Raw genomic sequence first — 7,832 nt, 5'->3', positions numbered from 1 at the left:
CAGATGTTAGTAAAAGTTATTAGATAAGATGTGTGTGTAGTTTAGTTTTGTCACGATCCTGGGTTTGGTGACCGAGTGTTTTGTGTTTAAGTTATACTCCTTGATTATTTGTTATTCATGGCTTTGGTTTTGTTGATGGTTTTCTGTTCATTTTATATTTGTAGTTCTAGCTCCTAGTTTCGGTCACTGTGTCTTCCCTGTGTTGCATGTTTCATATCCAGTCAGTCATGTCTCTGTGTCAACTCCGTGTCTCTGAGTCTACATCTTTGCGAATGTCTCGTGTTTCCTGTTTGACTTTGATAGTCTTTGTCTTATGTCAGTGTATTCTGGTTTGCTTCCTTTGTCTCATTATGTCTAATTTGTCCCAACTGTATTTAAGCCCTGTGTCTTCCTCTGTGTGTTGCAGGTTCATCTGTGTTCCACTCGTTGTATTTCTCAATGTTCCAGCCTCCATGTTCCTCGTCACTTGTCTTCAGGTTCCCATCTCAGGTTTTTGTTCCATCTCGCAGGTTTCTAGTCCCAGGCTTTTGTTCCTTTGTATCATTTTTTAGTTTCACCCAGTTTGGGTTTTGTTTTAGTTTAGTCGCTGCCATGTTCAGCTTTTGTTTGTATTTCGTTTTCCCCACAGTGAATAAAGCTCACTCGCAATAATTATTCGTCAGTGCCTGCACTTGGGTCCTTTCTCTCGCCACTCCACATGTCTGTCGCCGTGGCCGTGATAAGTTTAGTAACCTCAGATAATGGTATGGCGTGAGAGTCAATTAGTTGCCAGTTAACATAAGAGGCTGTTGTTGGAACCATGTCCCACCGCTGGGCTATATTGTTTTATTTTGTTTTATATTATGGTATGTTTAATGTCCATGAATAAACACGTGGTTGGTCTGCATAAGTCATTGTTAAGTGGCATTCCTCTAAAAATGTTCAAGTACAAAGATTGGTCTTAAAATGAGCAGAAAAGTAGTTCGTGTCAAAAGAAAAACTTCTTGAAAGCCTGGAGTTTCATTGGTCAAAACCACTTTAAAAATTACAACAAAGCCTGGCTCTCTAGTCAAATTTACACAAGAGTATCATAGAGACACACACACAGAGTCAAAAATCTCAAATAAAGCTGTAAGGGAACTTAAGAGACTTTGAAACAGGAAACTTCAAATCTTAAAACCCAATCACCCTCTCCCTCCATGGCATACCTTTATCTAATGGAAAGCATATTTTGCAAATAAATTACATTACATGTCTGATTTTGGCAAAGTCAAACATGCCCGATTACATGCACGGATAAAATTTGTTTATATGAATAAAAATTTATATTCTATCAAAGAGTATTTTATTTTAAGATTTGTTTAGGTATTTACATCTGTAAATTCACTGGTCAAATGATCTGATGAGACTAGTTGAATGTTGAATCAATGAATGATAAAAATACCAAGCAGGAAAAGCAGAATCAGAAGATTTTCCAATGCTTCATGTAGAATCTGAGTCATGAATAAATTTTAAACACTTTTGCGGCTTTGTTTGCTTTAATATCCCAAAAGAGCCTTTATTTTCTTCTCTAATCTTCCATTCAAGTTGTATCTTGGATACAAAAGAAAAATTACAACTATAGTTCAATACAACCTCACTGAGAGTATCACCTTAGTTATTCAGACTACTAAGCAGACTACTAATAGTCACATGGCATAATATTCAACAAGGGCCAGGAGTTTTCTGTTATATGAATACGTGCATTGGTTTACTCAACTTCTGACTACTCGTTTTGATCTCGATCTCATTTTGATCGGACCTAAAAGCTTTCTTTAGCAACAAAGTTTCTGATTTAAAAAAATGTGATTGTGTTTTTTTTTTTTTTAATAAAATGCTGTTATTGATTCAGTGATTCTGTTGACTATGGTGTGAAATTTTTATTTGCAATGTACAAGATTATACATTTCTTCAGATCCAGAGCCCAGTAAATGGCATGAGAACATTTTTGTCCTTGTTCATTTTGTTCTATTGATTATTTGCTAATAGCAAGAACAAATGCACACCAAATCTTCAAAACGACGAGTAAGCTAAACTGTCAAGTTGTGAAAAGGATAAAATCGTTCTGAAATAATGGATAATGAAGTCTGTTAATTCCTATTGCTGCTGCTATGTAAATAGTGTTTTTGGTAGTTCAGTTATTGTCCTAGCTCATGCCATGGTTACCAGAGCAGATGTTAGACTCCATTTAGGCAAGGCCATTTAGGTTATTGTTTTTTCCTAACCCAACTCATCAACTCCCTCTTTGAAAAAAGAGCAAGCAGTAAACTAAACACTGACTGAGACATATGACTGAGTTTTGGCTCTCTAATTTATGCATAACAAAGAGGTAGCCATACTGAGTTTTTCATTTCGCTACTCACTTAACCACCAACTAGGTCACTTCTTTAGCTCTGCCTCGTCTCATTAAACTCTCAATTATTCATTGTGGGCGTATATTTTTCAGTCCCAGTTGGTTTACAGCTAATCCCCTTATAGCATGCCTTTACTTGCCTAACTGACTCTAACTGGCCATAATCGACAGGGGAAGCAATATATCTGACGAGACAAATGGACTAACAAACAACCTGCATTGTCTTTTATACAGGTTTGTCCAAATCCAAAGATATTATTTTAAAGTGACAGTTGATAGAGTATGTGCAGAGAATTACTTTATCGCTGAAAACAAATCAAATAATCAGTTATCAAATAATCTGTTATATTACTTAGCACCAAAACAATATTTCAAAACTAAATTAATAATTACTACTAATAAAGGCATTCTAGTTCTTGCTTGTATGAGTGCAACCAGTAAAAGGTTTGGTTTTTAGTGATTATGTTCTACAATGCAAGCACTGAAACATTATATCAATTAACAAAACGTAGTAGAACGGCAGCATGGTGTCACGGTGGTTAGCACTGTTGCCGCACAGCAAGAAGGTCCTGAGTTCAATTCCACCCTCAGGCCGGGCTCTTTCTGTGCATGTTCTCCCCGTGTTTGCGCGGGTTCCCTCCGAGTATTCCCGCTTCCTCCCACCATCCAAAGACATGCAATTTGTGGGGATAGGTTAATTGATTAATCCAAATTGCCCAAAGGTGTGAATGGTTGTCTGTCTCTGTGTGCTAGCCCTGCGACAGACTGGCGACCTGTCCAGGGTGTACCCCGCCTATCGCCCTATGACAGCTGGGATAGGGTCCAGCGGCCCTGAAAAAGGTAAGCAAATGGATGGATGGACAAAACGAAGCTTATAAAAAGTTGGTAACACAGCATTTGTTTGAGTCTGAACACCAAAGACAATTTTTTTTCTTCTTTTTGTATAAGCTTAAAACTAATGTGCTATCAAAGGTAACCAGAATGCAGGGACCATAAACTAAGCCCAACACCTCTTAGACTTCCAGACTACGTGTCCGCCCTTGCTCTGCTACCAGGAAAATCATTTCAAAATACAGCACACTGACCTGGAGTCGAACTGAAATCATCAGTAGCATACAGTAAAGCTGTAAATGCAGTTTGTTCATAGTGATTGGCGTATTCAGTGCACTCTTTTGAAATCATTTTTATTCACAATGAAACGGTCTTGGAGACCCCCCCCCCCCCCCCCCACACACACACACACCACCACCACCCACCACCAAACACACACACACACACACACACAATAATTCAGTGGCAAATGGATTTTTCCTTCAGTACAAAAAACGCTCAAACACCAGCAGTGTTTCCCACATATTATGGACACATACATCTATACTGGGCCTACTTTTGTCCATTCCAATCTTCTCCAGTTCTTTCTATTCATCTACTGGTGCTTGGCTCTGATTACTGGATATCAGGTCTGGGCACAGGCTAATCATGTGTCCCACAGGCTCATTAAGACTCCAACAATCTGAGAGTAGCACATTATCCCAGACATACTCTGGTGTGGCATAGCAGCTTGAATGCCATGTCCATGGAGAGTGAGAAACCACTGGTGCTTGGCCCATCAGTTTCTTTCAGCTAGTTGTTGGCTTTGTGAAATCATTTCACATCTCTAAACATGTTCTTTCACAAGCCATAATCCATCCATTCCCAATTTTTTAGATAGCCCATTGACAGCGTGCACAGGAAGAGGTGAAAAGTAACCTTGCTTCAAAAGAGTATATATATAATTTCCTCTTTGAGCTGTGGTAAAGATTCCAGCAAATGACTTATAGGTGAGGCTTTCAATTCAGACAAGGCTTTCCAAAAAGAGAGAGAAGCAGAACTGCATTAAAGTTTGATGAACTAGTTCATGAAATATGGAAGGGCGGATAAAGTGGATGTTAATAGGTTGCCTATGGGTGCACCAAGCCTCTAAGTGAGGTGAGCCCCTCTCCAGCAGAAACAACTATTAAAGAGACAAGTGCATGTGTAACTGTGTAATATACCAAATCTGTCCTTAATGAAACAAATGTGGAGCTGTAGAGTGTGCACAGTATCCAACAGATGGATTAGTAAAACATTTAAAAAGTAATGGACAGTCATTACCCACATACTTATTGCTGTCTCTCTCTAATTGTACACTCAATAACAGGCTTCAGATTCACACACTGCTAAACAATGATATCAAAGCCACAGGTGCAAAACTACACAATTCCAAAACTACACGTAATATTAAACTTTTATAACTAATGTCAACTAAAAACATAAATGAGAAGGTTGCATTAGAGGAATCCATCTGGACATCTACAGTGGCTGAAAACTAAAACTACCAAGGGGGTAATTTTGACCTCTTGGCATTTTAAAAGTGATGTAACTCTGCTAGAATAAAACTCCATCATCTCTTATGTATGACTTTTCCTAAAATGGGTTATTCATCATATAGTGAATTTTGGGGTGACAAAAAGGAAATAAAATTACTATAGCTAGGACTGATGGTGGAGTACAGACCCATAGTACTGAAATCAATTATTAAAATAATATTTAACTAAACTGTTTCAATTTAAAGCAAATATATTTTTTGGGCTTATGTCAGAATTTCTTTTCAGTCATTTTGATGAGTGCAAAAAACAAACAGTGGATTAAAACAGTGCAGTCCAAGGAATCTTAATGTCTGTCCAATATTTTTTTTTTGTATTACTATGCTTAGTATTGGTAGGATACAGGGGGCTACAACCTGCTATAGCATCCCAGTACTGTAATAGGTTAAATCCTAATCTCAATGTTCTCAGGTTAAATGGTTATATTATATTAGGAATACACACATATCCTCTTAAGACCATATGGTGACATTAATTTAAGAATCCACCCTGTATTCAGTCAATATTCTTATAAAATAACAGAATGAAAATATGATGTGACAGTATTACAGCAAGTCTGATTTCAACACAAAGGCTTGGTGTTATGTTTTAACCCAGTTTGGGTGCAGAGATTGTGAGAGATGAATAACATGTTTGTGTTGCTCTTTTGAGAGTGACAAGAGAAAGGCGGAACTTGAAAAGAGGCTGGAAGTGCTAATGAGGCTTATTTTAACAACACAACAGCGCCATGAATATTTAACAGCTAACAGTAAAAAGTCTGATGAATTCACTATCTGAGTGGAAAAAATGCCAATGCAATGCTGCTGCTACCAAGACAGTGCTGTACAATATCTCTGTATAATAGTAATGGGTCTTAGAAAACAAGACGTCTATTTTCTATTAATACAGCAAGGAGCATTTTAAATGACTTGCACTTTTAAAAACTTCACACATACACATGTACTCTGGCAGCCTTAATAAAATTAATTCACAGCAATTTTTATTGAGAAGGGAAATCACACGTTTAAACCTGTGGTGAGCTTTGAATAATGCGACTATCAAGTGGCCTAATTTTTTTTCATTATTGTAAATGGTACTTCATTAGTCATGCACAATAATGAATACTCAAACTTTCTTCTCACGCCTAAAGAGGAGACTTTCAAGGTATTAGAAAGATCCTGCAAGATGCTAAGTCCGTGGACTCACGCGGTTGCTAGGCAACAGTAAGGGTACCAGTCCTTTTTCAGGAAAACAACTTCACTGTCCAAAATAAATAAAGATAGAAGGAAGACACCATGAACCTCTTGAGCGGGGTTAAGTCGCTGGGAATAACACTCAGTCAACATCAAGTACTGTGGCTGCAGAGGCCAAAGAGGTTTTCTTATGTTTAGTATCCCTTACGAAGGAATGAAACATACAGAATAGCAACATTTTCTAAAAGGATTACAGTGTGTGAGTAGGACAATGATGACCTATTAGGGTCAAATGTTACATTTCATAAAACATTTCATAAAATGTTACATTTGAAAACAGCAATACATATTTCTATTTTTCCAAAATGGAGTTAATTGTTTAGGGTATAAAATGTAAATTGTGTTGATGGTTATATCCTTTTCATCATGAAACAGTGAACAAATACCCTTAGAACAGATCAAAAGGCTACTATGCTACTAACAACAGTAAAAAGGACTCCTTATCAAAGAAGCCTGGCTTTATCTCATTAAAACAGGCAAGAAAGTGAGAAAAAAAAATCACTTCCAAAGGGATATGAAACAGTTTTACCCATATTTGCTTTGTTATTTAGCTAGCACAGCTCAAATTAATTACTCTCATCTTCTTCACTCTATTCATTATTCTAGCAGTAAACACATTAGTCAAATGAAATGTCTCTGAGCACACCTGGCTTTCTTATCTTTTCTGCTGTCGACAACAGGGTGGTTCAGCTTTTTTACATGCTGTGAGCCGAGCATTAAAGAAACCCAGTGCCATTTATGGGATATGGTACCTGCCGCCTATTCAACCGATACCTGCCTCCCAGGAAGCCTTAATGTATGAGATTTGTCAGTGTCAATTTCCCAGTTAATCTCTCTAGTCCACCTCGCTGCTGCCTCTGCCGCCCATTCATTCCGCTGCTCTGTCTCTATCTGCTCACACTATCCTACACAGGATACAAAGGCAACGGGAAGCCCAGGAATAGGAACTACCTCAGTGGTAGATGGTGCTGCAAAGTAATCCTGCATCTGAAACCTGCTGAAAACTGCTGGCACATGGCGTGAATTTTGAGGCGCAGTCTGAACATTCCTTTGCAGCAAACACTGAAAATAGAGACTATAAAAAAGTCAGTTAGACTATAAAAATGTAATTTATAACCTACTGCGGTCGAGGTATTGTTACTGAACATACCAATTTGTTGTGGTCACAGAAACACACATGTACACTATATTGTCAAAAGTATTCGCTCACCCATCCAAATCATTGAATTCAGGTGTTCCAGTCACTTCCATGGTCACAGGTGTTTATAATCAAGCAGCTAATGATGAGGACTGCTTCCACAAAGATTTCTGAAAGAATGGGTCGCTCTCTGGAGCTCAGTTAATGTCAGCGTGATCAGATGTCTCATGCAACAAGTCAAGTCATGATATTTCCTCACTATTATATAATATTCCACAGTCAACTATTAGTGGTATTATAACAAAGTGTAAATGATTGGGAATGACAGCAACCCAGCCACGAAGTGGTAGGTGTAAAATCATAGAGCATGGTCAGCAGATGCTAAGGCACATAGTGTGCAGAGGTTGCCAACTTTCTGCAGAGTCAGTCACTACAGACCTTCAAACTTCATGTGGCCTTTAGGGTAGTTAATGAACAGTGTGTTAAGAGCTTCATGGAGTTTGTTTCTATGGCTGAGCAGCTGTATCCAAGCCTTACATCATGAGGTGCAAGTGTGTCAGATGCAGTGGTGATGTGCGGTTGTTTTTCATGAGTTGGGCTTTGCCCCTGTGTTCCAACGAACGAAACTCCTAATGCTCTTAATGGTTCAGTAAGACAATTTCAAACATTTCATGCTCCTAACTTTG

The 7,832-nt window shown here is 38.2% G+C and overlaps 1 protein-coding gene across 9 annotated transcripts in view; it reads right to left on the bottom strand.

The window, feature by feature from the left end:
- LOC146515035 (alpha-1,3-mannosyl-glycoprotein 4-beta-N-acetylglucosaminyltransferase C-like) overlaps positions 1–7,832 on the bottom strand; it is a 114,992-nt gene that overhangs the window by 90,591 nt on the left and 16,569 nt on the right. The window lies entirely within an intron of this gene.

This window comes from Neolamprologus multifasciatus, chromosome 7 (genome assembly GCF_963576455.1).
Source record: "Neolamprologus multifasciatus chromosome 7, fNeoMul1.2, whole genome shotgun sequence".
Taxonomy (NCBI): Eukaryota; Metazoa; Chordata; class Actinopteri; order Cichliformes; family Cichlidae; genus Neolamprologus; species Neolamprologus multifasciatus.
This window is presented reverse-complemented; position numbering and strand designations above follow the sequence as displayed.